This window comes from Ailuropoda melanoleuca, chromosome 7, assembly GCF_002007445.2.
Source record: "Ailuropoda melanoleuca isolate Jingjing chromosome 7, ASM200744v2, whole genome shotgun sequence".
Lineage (NCBI taxonomy): Eukaryota > Metazoa > Chordata > Mammalia > Carnivora > Ursidae > Ailuropoda > Ailuropoda melanoleuca.
Window position 1 is genome coordinate 109,490,358 of NC_048224.1, and position 19,387 is coordinate 109,509,744.

At 36.2% G+C, this 19,387-nt stretch overlaps 1 pseudogene; it reads left to right on the top strand.

Annotated features, from left to right (window-relative positions):
• LOC109488876 overlaps positions 1-18,639 on the top strand; it is a 75,097-nt pseudogene extending 56,458 nt beyond the window's left edge.
• The last annotated feature ends 748 nt before the right edge of the window (positions 18,640-19,387 follow it).

A 19,387-nucleotide genomic window follows, 5' to 3' on the forward strand; every position in this document is an offset into this window, starting at 1 on the left:
AAATCAATCACATTTCCACATACTAACAGTAAGCATGCAAAAACCAAGATTAAAATCACAATCCTATTGATAATTGTTTTAAAGGAAATGAAATACTTAGGTATATTCAAAATATAGCATGTACAGGATCTATATACTGAAAATTAGAAAATACTGATGAAATGAATCAATGTCCTAAACAAATGGGGAGACATACTGTCTTCATAAATTGGAAGACTCAACATGGTAAAGATATCAATTCTTCACCAATTGATCTATAGATTTAATGTAATACCTATCAAAATCCTATTGAGAATTTTTTGTAGGCATAGCAAGTTTCTTCAAAAACTCATATAGAAAGGCACAGGTCTTAGAATAGCTAAAACAACTTGACAACAAAGAACATAGTGGAATATTAGTGCTTATTATATAGCTATAGTAATCAAGACAGCATAGTCAGTGGAGGGACAGAATCATAGGTCAATGGAAGAACATAGAGAACCCATAAATAGACTCACCCAAATATGCTCAACTGATTTTTGACAAAGGTACAGAAGTAATTCAGTGGAGGAAGAAGAGCCTGTTCAATAAATGATGCTGAAAATAATGGTGCATCCATTCACAAAATGTGAATCCCAGCCTAAACTTTACTTCTTATAAAAAATTAACTCAAAATGGATCATAAACTTAACTCTGACCCATTGTACTTAAGTAAATATAAAACTATAAAGCTTTTAGGGGGAAAAAAGAGAAAATCTTCAAGACCTAGGACAAGGCAAAGATTTCTTAAACTTGACAGCAAAACCACAATCTGTAAAAGGGAAAATTGATAAATTGGAATTGATCAAACTAAGAAATGTTAACCATTCAATAAAAGGTTGATAAATTCTACTACATAAAAATGAAGAATAATGACACATTGCAAAGCATCCTAAAGAAAGTGAAAAGATAAATCAAATACTAGAAGATATTTATACACATTAATATCCAAAATATATTAAGAACTAATTCAAACGAATTTTTTTAAGTCAGGCAACTCAAAATGAAATGGTCAAAACTATGAAGAGGTAATTTTATGGAAGAGAAAACACTAACAGCCCCATAAACTGAGAAAGAAGCCTAACTCCATTAATAATAAGGGAAATGAACGTGACACCACAATAAGATAGTATTTAACATTCGTTAGATTGGGAAAAAGTTCTAAGACTGATAGCAACAAGGCTTAGAGACAACATGAAGCAAAGGGTATTCTTACACACAGCTGATAAGGGTATGAATTAATACAGCCTCTTCAAAAATAAGTTTGGCAGTTTAGTATAGATGAACATGTGCATACCCTCTGTCTCTGCATTTCCTCTTTTGGGCATACACTTGGAAGAAATTTTGCTCGTGTACATCCGAAGGTATTTCCATGAAAATCAGTAACAATAGTGTGTTTTACAGCTATTTTTTTAAATTAAAAAAACAGCTGCCATATCCATCTAAAAGAAAATGGATAAATAAATTTTGAAAAATGCAGTGGAATATGATATAATGATGAAAATGAAAAGACTACAAGCTATCACATGAAAGGGTCTTAGAAACATAGTATCAAGTCAAAACATCAAACAGAAGACTGAACATAGTATGAAATAAAAAACTAAAAAACAAGTAAAGAATTGCCTAGATATACTTACACATGTGATAAAACTAATAATCCTTTTGAAAAAACTAAAAACCAAGTAAAGAATTGCCTAGAGATACTTACATATGTGAGGAATCTAATTTTTTTTTATTTTATTTGGTTATAGTTAACACATGATGCTACATTAGTTTCAGGTGTACAACATAGTGATTCAACCTCTCTATATTTTATGCTATGCTTACCACAAGCGTAGCTACCATCTATCACCATACAATGTTATTATAATACCATTGTCTATATTCCTTATGTTGTACCTTTTATTCTAATGGCTTATTCCTCCCATAACTGGGAGCCTATTCCGTTTCCCTTTCACGTATTTTGTCCATCTCCCCATCTCTTTTCCCTTTAGCAACCATCAGTTTGTCCTCTGTATTTATAGGTCTGATTCTGCTTTGTGTTTGTTTGTTTATTCATTTGTTTTGTTTTTTAGATTCCACACAGGAGTGAAATCATATGGTATTTGTCTTTCCCTTTCTGACTAAAATAAGGGAAAAGCAAAGAGGAGAAAAATCTGGAAGGAACACACAGGAAAGTTCAAAAAGCTTAGAAATGTCTTAGTTCTTAAATTGGGAATGGATTCAAAGTGTTTATGTTATCTTGCTTTATAACCTTCATGTATCATGTATATGATCCTTCCTTATATGAATCAAATATTACAAAGTCAAATTTCTAAAAAATTAAAGGTTAAGGGAAAATTAAGAATAAAGAATAAAATGTAGACTTGCAATCTAAATTTCTCAGTAATCCTTTCAGTAAAATGACCTTTAATTCAAGCACATACTTGAGTGGAAAGAAAACTAGTTTTTGAGTTTAATAATATTTGGATATAAATATTGGCTCTGGGAATCCCAAGTATGTGGCTAGTGGTTTGGGCAAGAGCTACACATTCAGCTTCCTCCTCCATTAACAGGGAATAATTGCATCTACTTCATAACCATACTGTAAAGTTGGATTGTGAAATAACCCAAGAACAGCTAACACGGGATCGCTCAGGAAGGATACAATGTGTTCAGTCCATGGTAGCTATAATTTTATTGATGATCTCTTACAAATTGGTTAATCCTTTGAGGCACCAAACAGTTACCAGTCTCCAAATTGTGGGGAACATCTTACTTTCACCACCAGGAAGGAACAAAGAGTGGAGGAAGGTAGAAACTACCATTTCAGTAGAACATCTACTATTTGCCAGGTATGGTTTAGTCCTAAGAGTTCTACAGATATTCAAACATCAAATCCTCAGGCAATTACAATGAGGAAGGTTCTACCAACTGTATGATATGAATGAGAAAAGTGAGCTTAATTACCTTGCTGAAGATAATTCAGCTGGTCACTAGCAGACCCAGAATTAGACCTTAGTGGGCTCCCTTGTCCACATTCCAGGGCCTCTACTGGAAGGACAACTGCCAATAAGCTTTCTCCTGGTTTAACCCAAGTTTTCACCTGCAACCTCACCCCCCAACTCTTATTTTGGCCTTAGGGTCCTATATAATTCACAGACTATTTTCAGAGAACTGAAAATTGGTGCCTTTGAGCTCTAATGAGTTCTTAAAGGCTTCCTGGATCAAGTTCCTCACTTCTCTTATTTTATAAAATTTGAATTAGCTTCTGTGACTCTTCTATGAGGAAGTGGCTGAAAAATTCTAGCTGAGTTTTACAATATCTAAACCTTACAGTTTGTGTATATACCATAAGAATAATACACAAACAAGGTTATTACCATAAGGGAAACCTTAAATCTTATCACTAAAACTCAGCAAAGACCTTTGAACTCTAGTAGACATTTCACTGAGGAAGAGAATAGAGAATGAAAGCAAAGCAGTGTAACAGTTGGGAAAAGATGAGAAGGAAAACTTTGGAGGACTCCAAACTGAAACTGAGCCTGCTTCCCTATACTGCCAGTGTTGATTCTCACTCCACGTGATGTACATCCTCATCCTTGTCTCACTACTCAGAGCTCTCCACTATGTTCTAGTCACTGGCTTTCTAAAGGCCTACACAGTTTATGTTGCCCACATTTCCTTTAAGTCTGTCAATTTTCAAATTTTCCTCCCTGAGATGGTTGGTGGGTAGCTAACAAATCATATTGCTGAAGAGTGTGGGCGTTGGAGTCAGAACACCTCAGTTCTATTTTTTATTAGGTAGACAATTTTGGTCATGTTATTTAAGTTTTCTGAGGTTCAGTTTCCTCATCTTAAAATGGATTTTAATAACAGTATCTGCCTCGTTAGATTGTTATGAGAATTAAATGAGGTAATGTAACACCTCCAAAGGGCATAGCCCAGGACCCTGGTACATTGTAAGTGCCAAACATTTATCACCAACATTGGCATCAGCATCAAATCGTGAGCTCCAAATTGCAGTAATGCTAATATATTTTATGCACTATAGGACCTTATGTGATGTTTGATGATATTAATGATACAAGATGATAATGCTACAAGAACTAAGCAAATGGAGAAAATGCCTTAAGAGAATTTTTTAAAAAATATAATTGCAAAATAATTCACAATGGTTCTCTGCATAATAAGAGCTATAGGCAAAGCCTGGCCCTCACCTTTTGTTTCTGTATATTATATCCTTCTCTTTTTCCTTTTTTTATTGCCTCAACTTATAAAATAATTCACCTTACTATAGGAAGGATTCTAAATTACTTCACAGAAAATATGAATAATAGGGGAAGAAATAAGAAAAGGTGACACAACAGCATATTCTTTCATATTTTTACTTTGTTTGGTACCTTTCCCCCACCCCAAATATGATATAATTGTATGTCTAAAAAGATGTATTCTTGGTGATTTCAGACTCTACAAGAGCACCAAAAAAACCCTCGTGTTAATTTATGGCAGTTTATTTTACATCCATATGGGAAAGTTCATTTGGCTTGAACTTTTTTTCAGACGCTGATGAGGCTGCTATTGATTTAGCACTCTCCTAGAATACAAACCCACAAAACACATAACAGGGGAAAAGCTAATTATGGTAATAAGAAGCAAGCATGCATAATTCCATTAAAAATAGTCACCTCTCTTCATATATCATGACTTTTTTTTTTAACAACTCTTCTGTTCATTAGGAGAAAATTACCTTTTAGTGTTAAGTGGACTATAAATGCACTGTTTACACTGAAACTGGAAAGAAAAACTAATGTCACATTTTGTGTCAGGATGATTATTGCTATTGGTGTCACCTGACTGTATTACTTCAAAACAGTGTGTAATGAATGCTTAGTTTACACATGCTGAGTCGCTGTCTGAGATTTCCTTGCAGAAGAACATTCCCCTCCTGGCCTTTGTGCGTAGACAGCTAAAGTGAGAGGCTCACTTAAGTTTCAAAAGTTACCTTACCGGCTTTTACTTTCTATAAGGAGCAAGAGTTTTCTAACTACTCAACTATTGGGACAAAAGTTTGGTGGTTTTTTTTAATTTCTCTAGGAATAAACCAGGAACCATAGGGCAAAAAGTCAAAGGGATCTCAGGGTTTCAGAGTTTGATTAGACAGCCAGATTCATCTATTCCAAACTTCTAGCAACTGAAGAAATCCCCAAAGATAGATGCTTCCAGCAAGAAGTCCATTGCCTCAAGAGGTAAGCTATTCTACATATGAGTATCCTGTTAGAAATTTCTTTGCTGGTCTGAAGAGCTCTGTCATCCTTATCTGTCGGAACAAGTTCTTCTATCCAAACACAGATTAAGACCAGAAAGACACAGAGTAATGATGTGAGAAAGATGGGAAAGTTAAACAAATTGAATAAATACCACAAGAGAGGTAGGGAATATTTATATGCTATAAAAATATGAAAAATTGTCTATATTTCTATTGTCAAAAAGACACAAATTAATAAAATAAATTGTCATTTTTATCTATCAAGCTGACAAATACTTTTGAAAAGTAATAAATGTTAGAGGGCTGGATAAATAAAAAGAGTGGGAAATAGGATTGCACATACAATGTCAACAGACTGTAAATTGTGACACATTTTCTACTGTGCATTTTTACAGTGAGTATCAAAAGCTTCAAAAATATATTTATTTTCTGACCCAAACTTCCATTTCTATTAATTTATTCTAAGGAAAAAATGTACATAAGGATGTTCATTAAACTTATTTAAATATAAAATTAGAAATCATAAATCCTGGGGTGCCTGGATGGCTCAGTCGGTTCAGCCTCTGTTTTCAGCTCAGGTCATGATCCCAGAGCCCTGGGATCAAGCCTGTGTAGGGGCATGGGGAAGGCTCCCTGCCCAGCAGGGAGTCTGCTTTTCCCTCTTCCTTTGCCCCCACCCCTGCTCATACTCCCGCTCTCTTGCATGCTCTCTCTCTCTCTCTCTCCTGCGCACATGCATGCAGGGGCACTCTCTCAAATTTTTTTAAAAAGAAAAGAAATCATAAATATTAACATTTTTGTGACCTTGTTTAATTTAAGGGACTTCAAGGGGTTTTCAGGGTCAAGGGTGGTTTACACTGGATGCCTGAAGCTCTCCTGTCAGCTTCTCTTTTGTGGAAATCACTTTTTGGGGAATTAGTCAAAGCAGGTCCAGAAAGTCACAAAAAAAGGAAGTAGGAAATCTTGAATTGCCATTCTGGATCATCCTCCTTCAAACTGGAATCTACATGAAACTCCGTCTTCACAATAGCAGCAACCCTAAACCAATGCCTCCTTCTTACTCATCAGAGTCATCATCATTTAAATCTTCATAAAGGTTGTCGAAATCAGTTTCCACAAAATAATTAAGTCACCTAACATATCATTGTTTCCTAAGTAGTTGAAATTCCCCCTTTAACATTTTAATGTGGCTTACTCTGCAATTTTAATAGGAGCATGCTGCTATAGATAATTATGTTATCATTACCTTAAATTGCATTAAAATTCTTATTACAAAATAAAATCTTAATGCTTACACTGTATCTTTATGTCTTTTACTTTTTCTTTGTTCATAAGTTAACCTTTCAAAAATGATTTAGGAAACTCTTGTGATTATGTGTGGTTTCTTCACAATCTGTTAAGCAGAAAGTAGATGTTCATTGAATAGAACGTAGGTTGAAGATGTGTGGGAATTTGGAGTTGTATATGACTGATTTTGGGTCAACTTAATTGATAGTACACAAATCCTCCTTTATTTTGGTTTGCTCATGGTAAATGATAGTATTCATGGTAGAAGTTATGCAATAATAAAATTTCTTACAGGAAGCACTTACTACTTAAATTACTGTATTACTTAATTTAAAAAAAAAGGATCTCAAATGAGAAAAATTGCTTGCTGAGTACAAAGCACACAGTGTTCTTTCATTGAGCCACCTGTATGAATGAAAATGCCCACATATTACTTTAAAAGCAATGTGAATAAAATAGAGCTAAAAATCAATACAAGCAAACTGAAGGGACTAGAAAATTGTGCTTTCGTAATAGTGACTAGATTTGTAATAACCTGGGGAAGGAAAAACATAGGCATTTCTTTGGAGGAGGCAGGGAAGAAATATGACATAAGAGCCAGAGGCTATACTGAGCCAGTGAAATTGTCCATTATTTAGACTGCAGGTGGTGACACTCAAACTGGTATAGCAAGATGCATCTAAAGCAAGTGATGTGAGTGGATTTAGTGTTAAAGCCACTGTGGGATTCTGTACCTCATGTAAGAGTACAGGTGTGCTCTGCCTTAGGAGAACATGGTACTAGAAATTCTACCTCTGAGAGAAGACAAATTCAAGACTAAGTACATTGAGACTATAATTTGAACCCTATTTATATATTATTAACAACTTGGCAGAAATTATTGGGAATTAAGATTCTTGAGGTAGAAAAGAAGGAAAAGATAGCAAGGGAAAGGAAAAGAAATGAGACAAGAAGATGAAGAGGAAAGCAAATGCAGTGGAAGGGGGAGATGAAGAAGGAAAAAGGAAAAAGTGAAGAGTGTGGAAAAGGAGAGATATCTAGGAGATAGGTAAAAGAGGTAAGCTCCAATGTTGCCAAAATATTGAGAATATATTCATGGAAATCTCCAAAAAAGTCTTCTTGCTTCCAGACAAAATTGTAAAATAGATGACATTGGTCTTCATCATGCCCACTCTTAGCCTATATTTCAGTGATCATATTTTTTTTAAAGATTGTTTATTTATTTATTTGACAGAGACAGCGAGAGAGGGAACACAAGCGGGGGGAGTGGGAGAGGAAGAAGCAGGCTCCTAGTGGAGGAGCCTGACGTGGGGCTCGATCTCAGAACGCTGAGATCACGCCCTGAGCTGAAGGCAGACGCTTAACGACTGCGCCACCCAGGCACCCCTCAGTGATCATATTTTTTGTAAAGGGCCTGATAATAAAAGTTTTTAGCTTTAGCAACTACTCAACTCTGCTGTTGTGGCATGAAAGCAACCACAGAGATTGTGTAAGCAAATAGGTATGGTTATGTTCCAATAAAACTTTATTTACAAAAACAGGCAATAGGCCCCATTTGCCCAACCAGCCCACAGTGTTCCAATCTTACTATATTGTTTTGCTTCCTCTAACACTTTCCACTAACTATTGTCCCATCATTCAATGCACACTGACTCTCCATAATTTACAATTATGCTCCCTGTCTTTAAACTTGCCTCCCCATTTGTCACTTAATATTAATTATTTCTATATCTTTCAGGTAGCATCTAGCTACCATAATTACATTTCCCTGCTTAGAAACTCACAAGAGGAAGACGACAGTCTTGAGAGCCCCACAAGATCCTTCCATCACTACCGAATGAATCCCAAGTAAACCGCATTCAGCTCCTATCCAACATCTACATCATTCTTTGTTCAATCATTCAAGAATTGAGTACTTGTTATGTGTTTCACCCTATAAACAAAGATAATTTTCAAAAATTAATTCTTGACCTCAAGTGATTCAGTCCACTATCAGTAGAGATTACTTACATGCCCCTCACCTTTTTATATCCAGCCCACCCCATCAAGTCATTAGTAAGCCATTAGCAACTTCAATAGTGGCAAAATCAAACTGGAATAAGGAGGCCAGAAGTAGTGAAAATTAATGGAGAACATGCTTGAGGGCCAAAAACTTGGTGATATAGCAATTATTCCTCCTGATAGAAATTTTATTTCTAGTCAATCACAAGGACATGTTGGGTAGCAGGCACCAAAAATGCTCTGTCCCAATGAGGGAGAAGAAAATAAAACCAATTTATCAGATAAAAGACTGTCTTTACTCCTTCTCTAAGTTTGTATCATTTTGTAAAGAACTTCCAGACAGAAATGCTTCATGATTACCAATCCTTGATACCAAAACTAAATTAAAATTTTTATTAAAACAAATAAGATTCAAGGGTCTGCTTGTGGTTATGGAACATTATAGTATATCAGATTAATTTTCCTGCCTGTACCAACTAGACAAGCTGGATAGCATATAAGAACATCTGCTTGGAGGCAGCAAATGGCTACCATGGTAGCACGACAAGCATGGAGGTACACATTCCAAACTCCATTCAAGAGAGAACATGCTGCAAAGACTGCACTTAGCTAACAGCCCCCACACTTCAGGACATGCTGAAGCACTCATGCTGAGGCCACGTACTCTCCAGCCTGCTCTTGCCCAACAGGGAACTCTTCTAATGAGCAGTCTACTCTCCAGCTCCTTATCAGCCTAGCTGAGCCTATCTAAGAGCTGCACTAGCCTGAGAATATTCCTGTCCAGTCCTCCTGTTTCCTTCCTCCTCTGCTCTCACAGGCATCAGGTCTGAATTTCAGTATCTCTGCCTACTCCTGCTCTCTCTACCCTATGATTCACATTTACCAACCTCAAAAATGATGACACTTTGTCAGTAGTGCAGCCACATTCCACAGGAGGCTTACAAATGGTATTTTAATCAAATACTTTCTTTGGAATATAACCAACAGCTTATATAAACATAGCAAAGTGCTTCCTACCATGTGAACTTTTGGAGTGTTTTGCCAAGCAAAATGGCTGCAGTTTTCTATTAGTGGAGATGTTTTTCCTGAATGGAAATGCATAATTTAGGTTTAATAAGACTTTTCAACATAAGCTGTACATACAAATGTGTATTTTCTCCTTCCCTTGTGTTTACAGCATGAGATAAGCTGTAGACCAGTTTTATGTAGCTATTTTATATGCAAATAAGAGGTTATTTTTACGTGTCTTCAGTTTTATAGGAGACAGGCAAGAGAATTTCAAATAATGCAGCTTTCCACTATAGTCAGAGAATTGACTTTTATATTTTCTGCTTTCTGTGGACATCTTTATCTTTTGACAGCTGATGAAAAATGTTTAAACACTGAAGGCTTAAGACATCAATACAATTTTATAAACAATTTTATTATTTCAGGTTAAATGAGCTCATTTTGGCTTTTTGAGCATGAGTTGAGATGGTCAGTTGACGTCTTCCTCCATCAAAAGCAAGAATCATCTTCTGTATGAATAATTTCCCAGGCTCCCCACATGGAGGTAAATCAGGTCAATGATGTCACCTGCCTCTGTCCTCATAGAATGGGGAAGAAGAGTTAATTTATTGGCTGGCATCAGTTGCCACAAAAGAAATTGAGAAGAGGATTCTGACATGAACAGATTAGAGATTCCATAAATGGAGCTTCATATTTGGCAAGATGGATAGATTTGGAAGGACCCATAGACCTAACAGAGCTAATACAGACAGCATGCTGTTGATCCAATGATTCTCCAGCAGGAACAAAATCTGCCTTGGCCAGTAGTACATTGAAGGAGCCAACAGTCATTAGGCAGAGGCTCAAGTAAGCAGGTGGTTTCTGTCAATGGATGTCCTAGAGTGGACAAAACAGAATGTGGAGGAGGAGAAGGAAATAGGTATATGACAGGTAGAGATTTGGGAAGGGAGTCTTAATGCATATGGTATAGGCAGAGGGAGCAGAAACAAGAGTTCAGCAAGACTTCTGTCCTGAGATGACTGAACAGAAGTTAGTACCTGAAATCAAGAGGAAAAGAAGTTCTAAGTAGGGCTTGTTCACGAGGATTGAGCAAAATCTACTTACTAGAGTCTCCTTACTATATCAAGGGCCATAGCAGAACTACCAGCAATTCTTTTGATATGCTCAGTACTCGGAACTCTTCAAATCCCCCCCTTGAAGAGTACCACGTCTGATGGAGGGAAGGTGGCCAGGAGAACTGCTGGAATTCACACCTGTGACTCTGGGGGCTGCTGTAACAGGAAGTCAGACAGAATGGATAGAGGGAGGGGCTATGAGGGATTGGAAGAGAATGGGTCCTGATGAAACTCGGTATCATCATCTGAAAATAGAAAATAATGTCAACTTCTAGAATTGTTGAAATGATTGAATGCCGGGTGGTTAGCTCACAGAACTTCAAGGTTGTGAGTGAACCAGCCCTTTCAGTTACCCAGAGAATCATACAATGACCAAGGACATTCCCTTAACTTGGGAGTTTTTAACAGGTTATGAACTGTGTGGCAATTATAGCTAACATACATTGAGTATTTATTATGGGCTAATCACTGTCTTGGTTCTTTACATCTATTATCCCATTTAAGCCTCTCAACCCTATGAAGTGGGAAGCAGTATCAGCTCCATCTTACAAATACATGAAAACCAAAGAACAGAGAAGTGAAGTGACTTGTCCATTAGCAAGTAGCAGTAGCAGGATTTGAACAGACTCAGGAGCCCCCACTAATAGTTCAGTTACACATAGCATCATACTTCTACTAGGGGAGGGGGACAGGGATAGAGAAAACTATGTAAAAGCAAGAATTGGTCCGTTTAGTACCTATTTAGAATACCAGTGGTAGACCATAATGAGACATGTAGAAAAAGTAGTCAAACTGGCAGCACATTTGTAACATAATTTTTCCAGTGATCATTTCCCTATGTCCCTGCCATGGAGCTATGTTAGGATAGCCATGGCAGGAGCAGGCTTTATGGCCAGAGCCTTTATTACCAGCATGAGCAATGGTGCTGTAATGACCAGCATCATTTCTGGGTTGTGGTCCTCTGTGGTACACAGAAACAAGCAGTAACTGCATCATTTTCCCTCTGATTTGTAAATTCCAGAATGATAGAAGTCTACATACTAGATCATCATGTAACCAATCAACAAAACTTTAAATATCAACTTATGCCCCTAAGGATCTGGAAGATTTAATATAGTTTGCAAAGGCATCCACTCAAAAGCGCTTTCAATGATAATTCACCAAAAATAAAATAAAAGTGGAAGAATATTTTAAACAGCAGCCTGATACCTATGATAAATCCACAGTGTACTTAATATGTTTTGATGTATTTTTTTACTTTTATTTAAGCAATTTATGTTCATTTTAGATAACTTAGAATAACATCATTTAAAAATCATCTGAGATATTACCACCAGAGATGATCATTAAAGATTTTATTGTTAAGCCTTCCAGAATTCTGTCCTAGTCATTTAACATTTAGTAAAAATATAAATATATTTGTCACACTATATATCCTACTGTGTAACTGCCTCTCTCATTTAGCTGTATTATGAATACTTTCCCAAGTTTTACATAAAATGACATTTTTTATGACTACATATTTTTATTTTGCTTTATGGGTGCCCATAATTTATTTTGTCAATCCCCCATTGTTGGGTATTCATGTTACTTCCAATTCTTATTTATTTATAAGACTGCTTCCTACACTTAGCAAATCAACATTTAATCTATTACATAGAAATATTGTTCTCCAGTTTCTAGTTTTCCTTTAAACTTTATAGTAGCTTGCATTCAAAAGTGTATTTTTAATTTTAATGTAGAAGTGTATGAACATTTCAACTGTGAATTCTGCCTTTCGTGCCAGGCTGAGAAAACCTTTCTTTCAAGAATGATGAATACCCCTCCTAAACTGTGATATGTATATATTCATGCGTGTTTTCCTCTAACACTTTTATGGCTTCATTATTTTTCATTTAATATGTTTTTGAAAGAATAGATACTAATATAATCCTGGAAAATCACATATCAAAAACTTCCAGATAGCTTGCTTTGTGAAAGAATATTGAGATGACTCTGTTTCGCAGGAGAAAGGGGCCCATACTTGTATATTACAAAAACTCAAAGAAGACATTGGAGAAGTGAAGTAAATGATTTGATTACATTTCTATAAAAGCTGATAAGACTGTGCTATAAAGACAAGGAGACATTATCTTCTGTGTAGATACCCAGGCCAGGCTACCTGTGATTAATAAGCATATCCATTCCCTGCTCCATTTATAAGGACTCTTTTCTGAAGATGCTATACCTTCCCACCAGCTTATTCTAATTCCAAATGGACTGCCTCCATGACTTTATCTATTTCTTCAGAGAACATGAGAGATATTTTTACATCGGAGAGTACACTGGTCAAAAAGCAAGAATACATACCATGGCTGCTACTCCTAATAATAGTACTACATTTTCGAACCATGTAATTTGACTACAGAGATTTTTTTAAAGTAGCAGCTAAGAAATTTGACATGTAATGTGCAAATTGCAAAACCTTGACAAGATTCTACATGCCTTTTTCTTTCCCTGATATTATTTCTAAATTATTTTTTAGGATCCTACAATGCCTCTACAATTAAACTTTAATAACCTGAAAATCTATTCATTATTCCATGGCCACCTTTAATACATCAGCCAGTGATATCACCAACTTTAAGAGGTTTTTCCCCTTGGAAGAATCTGTTCATTACAATAGTTAACAACTACTCAGTTAGCAAAGAGCCCTAAGACAAGGCATGGGACAAGTTAATGGTGTAACAAATCAGTCGTTAAGCTAAATGGTCAGTTTGCACGGTAAAGTATTATTGCTTTATTGAATCCAACTTAAAGATTTACAAAAGTTACATTTTATTCCAGGTACAAGATGCACAAATGAAATACAGAGGGGTGCAGTTTTGTTTTACGCTGCTTTCATTAAGAACCCAATTGCATGGCAAAATCAGTTAGTATATATCTCGTTCCATGTGACAGCCAATTTTCCACTGAGATTGGAAACTCTTGGAGCCTTTTAATCCTTGTTCCTACACTGGGAGTACAAGAGTGGGAGTTACAGCATGTTTTTAAATTGTTTAAAGTAAAGTGTCAATGGTAACAAGGGCTTATCCCTGACTCCTGAGCAATGGAATGGCTCCAGATGGATGGGGCATGGCTTGAACTCTAGGTCTACTTTGATGATGAAATCTGTCTGGGACATACTTATTGGCCCAACATACTAAGGTGGTTTTTTACCAATGAATTTCTTTTTAGAGAAATTATGTAGTGTTATAAACATAGCCGCACCAAATAACCTATGACACAGTCAACTTGACCACATAAAGGTTCAAAGCCAATAGCATCATCATTCATTTAACAAATATTTTTTGTATCCCTAATACATGTCAAGTACTTACAAAGACCTAGGGATCTAGTAGGTACCAATCCTCATGGGGTTTATATTCCTTTGGAGAAGACAGCATTCAAAAGCAAATAATTTTACATTAATACATTATTGTATTACATTAAACAGGATACATTAAGTACATAAAACATTATGCAGGACATATACATTAAACAGGATAAAATACATTATACACATACATTAAACAGAATAATTTTGCAAGTAATGAGTGTTATAAAGAAAAAACATGTCCAGGAAGAGTGTTGAAACGAAGTCACCTGCTCATGTAAGGAGTGGAAATTGTGTTATTTGGAGGACTGCAGACAATCAATCAATCAGGGGTCCCTAAGTAAAAAGAAAGATAAATAAGTATTTCAATGAACACTCATAAAGCACCCTTTTTTCAAAATTTTTTAAATTATATTATGTTAGTCACCATATAGTACATCCCAAGTTTTTGATGTAAAGTTCGATGATTGATTAGTTGCGTATAACACCCAGTGCACCATGCAATACGTGCCCTCCTTACTACCCATCACCAGCCTATCCCATTCCCCCATCCCCCTCCCCTCTGAAGCCCTCAGTTTGTTTCTCAGATATAAAGCACCCTTTTACATGCTTTCAACGGCCTGTCTGCTGCTTTTAGTTTTTCTGAGCAAACGTTTCTCTTCAGAACAGAAGAGCTACAGCAAAAGATTAAAGCTTAGAGTTTAGGGATAGTGCATGGTCAAGATTCCTGCTCAGTGCCTAGCACTACGTACATAATGCTTTTTATAGCAGTAACAACAATGACGAGAAAGGTCAAATAGCTGCGGTTTTAGAATAATTGCTTGGTTCAGATCCATAAAAAGCTATTAAATCAGTCCTCCAGAGAATAATACGTTTTGTTATTCTATAAGGGCATAAGTGTAAAAGTTCTCCAGCTTACAGACTAATTCTGGACCTCAGCTTACTATCACTTAATATACTTATGTTCTACAGTTGCAAACCACAAACTCACTTTTAATGTCTTTAGTGGGAATAAAATACCACAAAATAAACTGTTAGACTTTGTGTGTGTATGTAATAACATCTCACAATCCTCACTTTCCAGACTGAGTACTTATGAGGCAACAACAAAAAAGAAGAGATTTTTCACAAAGCCTGTGTTCGAAAGTATACATATCATTTGAAACACTTTAAAAATGAATTCTTTCAGTAAGAGTTATCTCATTTTCATATTGGGGTTGGCAAGGTAAACCCTTGCTTTGACAATAAAGACTATTTATGAAAGCCTAATGACATCATGTGTAGCTCACATGATATGGTATATTTGCGTAAATGTAAATGTAAATGACATCATTTTAGGATCCTTTGTTTCTTGCTCTACTGGTACTCTTCCCAAATATAGACTGACAGTGTTCCTATACTAATTAATCCATTTATTAAAACAAGCATAACACAGCAAAACCTACTGTCCTTTCCTCATGGAACTCATTGAAAATTAAATGACAATTCCCTGTCATGGTTCTTAGCTCTCCTGGCCTTAGCAAAGAAACAAAGATGTATCAGTCAGGAACCCAGCAGGAAACAAGTGGCACTGTCTCAAAGGTAACTCAACAGAGTGTGAGGAATGGGACATCGTACAATGGTGGGGGCAGGTTAAGGGAGACCAAAGGGGATGGTGCAGCAACCTGGAACTGACAACAGCAAGAACAGTTTCCACTAAGCTTACAATGGCAAGGGGAGTGTGTTAGTTCCCCATTGCTGCTGAAAAAATTTATCACAAACTTCGTGACTTAAAACAACAGAAATTTTTCTCTTATAGTTCTGGAGGCCAAAAGTCCAAAATCAGTCTTACTGAGCTAAAATCAAGGTGTTGGCTGGCAGAGCCACTCTCCCTCAGGAGGCAGTACAGAAGAATCTATTTTCTTGTCTTTTTCAGCATCTCAATCTGCATTCTTTGCATTCCTAGGCTTGTGGTCCCTTCATCTTCTAAGCTAACAGTGTAGCATTTACTCCTTCTGACTTTGCTTCTATCACATTTTATTTTGTTTTTGTTTTGTTTTCCGTATCTATATGTAGTCAAATCTCCTATATCCTCCCCTTTTAAGAATGTTTTTAACTAGGGGACCCTGGGTGGCTCAGTCAGTTAAGCGTTGAATTCTTGGTTTCGACTGAGGTCACGATCTCTGGGTCATGAGATCGAGCCCCATGTCAGGCTCTGTGTTCAGCAGGGGAGTCTGCTTGAGAGTCTCTCCTTCACCTTCTCCCACTCCCTCCTTATATATATATATATATATATATATATATATATATATATACATAATTTTAATGGAATAATATATATATATGATGGATACTATTTAGGCATAAAATAGAATGAAATTTTGTCATTTGCAATGACGTGGATGGAGCTAGAGAGTATTATGCTAAGTAAAATAAATCAGTCAGAGAAAGACAAATACCATATGACTTTACTCATATGTGGAATTTAAGAAACAAAACAAAGAGAAAAAAAGAGAGAGATGAACCAAGAAAAAGACTCTTAACTATAGAAAACAAACTGATGGTGGGAGGGAGATGGGGGAAATAGGCAATGGAGATTAAGGATTGCACTTGTGATGAGCGTAGGGTGATGTATGGAAGTGTTGAATCACTATATTGTACACATGAAGCTAATACAACACTGTATGTTTTTTATACTGGAATTAAAATTTAAAAACTTAACTAAAAAAAGAAACAAAAAGATGTATTTGTTTTAATTGGGTGGGAAGAATCCAATACATCTTACCTTGGTTTGGATTAATGGTGTCATAAAAGTCAACATTGTGTTTGGAGCCTCCTCTTTTTCTCTAGAGATACTTAAGCTGTAATTGAGGCAGATGGGACTAAGGAAGACAAAACTTGCTTCCATTTGACATTCCATTGACTTTATGGCCAGGAATCAACTTGCTTATGTCGGGGACCAAATTAGTGTCACATCTAGGCCAAAGTCTCTGCAGGGAATTCAGTCTATGCTCTCAACAGTTTGCAACTCAGGATGTGTGGCCTTGGTGGTCTGTATTTCACTGGCCATGATATTGAGATCCAAAGAGTGCCAATCCCTTGAGCAAAGCCTAAGGAACAAAAACTTTGTGATAATAAGGTGTCTAACAAATGAATTAAATATTAACATTTGGAAGAAAAATCATTGCAGTTTCTTATGAACAGTAGGAATTGTAAAGACTACTTCACTCCCACTTTAGAAGTTATTAAAACATATTTTTTTAATAAAAGAGTAGATAAATGTAACTTAAAACTCTACCAAAACAAAATGGTTGGAATATAAATGATTTGGTCTATGGGTACAAAAGACATGTTATTTAATCAGTAGAGTCCCAAGTGACCCTGATTTTTATTCCTTCCAAGCTAATCATAGTGTAACTCCTTTTTTAAAAAAAGTTTTTATTTATTTATTTTGAGAGAGAGAAACAGTACAAGCTGGGCAAAGGGCAGAGTGGAGGAAGAGGAAGAGGGAAAGAATCCCAAGGAGACTCCACCCCACGCATGAAGCCCCACCTCATAACCTTGAGATCATGATCTGAGCGGAGATCAAGTGTCAGTCACTTAACCAACTGAACCACCTAGGTGCCCCATAGTTTAACTCTTACACAGAAAATTATAACCCCAAAGACTAGATAAAGTATAATGCTGCTAACCTTGACAGAACCCCAAAACCCTGGACAGGGAATGGACACTCAACTGGCCACACAGTAAGGCTCTTCTCTCACCTTCTTCTACCACTCTTGGTAGTCTTGTGTACCACTCTCTTGCGTGGAGAGGGGCCTGGAAAGTAGTTGTCAGTGGTGCAATATCTTAGAGTGGATGAAGAACAAGTGAAAGATTCAATAATAAAAATGAGGAAGCTAAGGGTTAAAAGAGATGAAGCCACAGACTTGTCAGAAGGAAGAAGATGTATTTAGGGAACCTAAAGACTCAACAAAGGCAGATGCATCTACCATATTTATAAAAGGAGAAAAGAGACTGGCATTGTGAAGTTCCTGATAGACTTGAAACACAGGGTACAGAACTTTTGCTTTTAATGAGATGCTTAATTTCATTATCCTCAGGATCACCAGTTTTATATCCAGAATATCACAATCCTTCATCTAAACACTGTAGGGCCATTTCAGAGACAGGCAATTGTGAGTCCCCTTCATTCCTCTTTTAGAGTCCATGGGTGGGTGACCCTGTAATTTACTCATAAAGATTTGAATGGCCATGTATTCCAAGATGCTACCTTTGATCAAACAGTTACAATTAATGAAAGAGAATAGGTTAGATGAAGAAACAATCTTTACATATGTTTCTTGCTGGTTTTGAGCTACTAGCTATTGGACTTTATCAATTCCTATAATCTAGAAATCAAAAAAGATTCATACAGAAAATAGAAATGGATACATCAAACCAGTGTGATGCTAATGGGAATTCATTCCTCCTAAACTTTGAATCAGATTGATAAGGCTACAACCAGAAGTTTCCCCAGAATACAGGCACAGAAGAAATCAATGGGATCTGATGAGCAAATTGTCTTTTGTGCAACAATTCAGACTTTACTTAACTGTCCCAGTATTTTTCAGTGTGGAAGGAATTAACACAGAGAAGCAGTATCACCATAGAAGGCAACTGCAACAGATGTGTGGACTGAGCAATCAGAGTCAATGGTCATAATGATGCTGAAAATGTACCACATTCACTTCTGCAAAGTCACAAATTTGCTTTTCTAAAACCACTAGAATTGTGTGTGATGTATGTAAACAGTTGGTCTCATCAGAACCATTATTGTACCACCTGAAACACACCTTTAGAATACTAAATATAGCACCTGTGTCTCTTCTTTACAGTTTCTAATATTTCTCTCCCAAAATACAATATGTATTTGTCCAATATGTTGGTAGATTTCATGCCTCGAATTGTATGAAAGAAAACAATCCGTGTCTTCCCAAATCGTTTCAAATCCACATTGAGGGCACAGATTAGCCTGTTGTTGTTTTACACGGTATTCGAAAGACACAAGTAAAGATTTTTAGCATTTTTAAAAATGCTATTTTCTTTTTTTGTTCTTTAACATGCACACTGAGAAATCCTCCCAATGGTTCAAGAAATTTGGGGACCTTCCAGAGAAAAAATTGTGAAGCATGAAAATTTCTACTGACTTTGCTACATAAACCTCAATATATTTTTAACAAAAACTAAATAGTACCACACACACACACACACACACACACACACGGTGAACAAACTTCGGGTTAAGGGAAACCACTGACTTAAGTAAGAACAGTTTATAAATGATCCACAATTAAATAAACATTGATTAATGAACAATTTTTAAGTTCCAAAAAG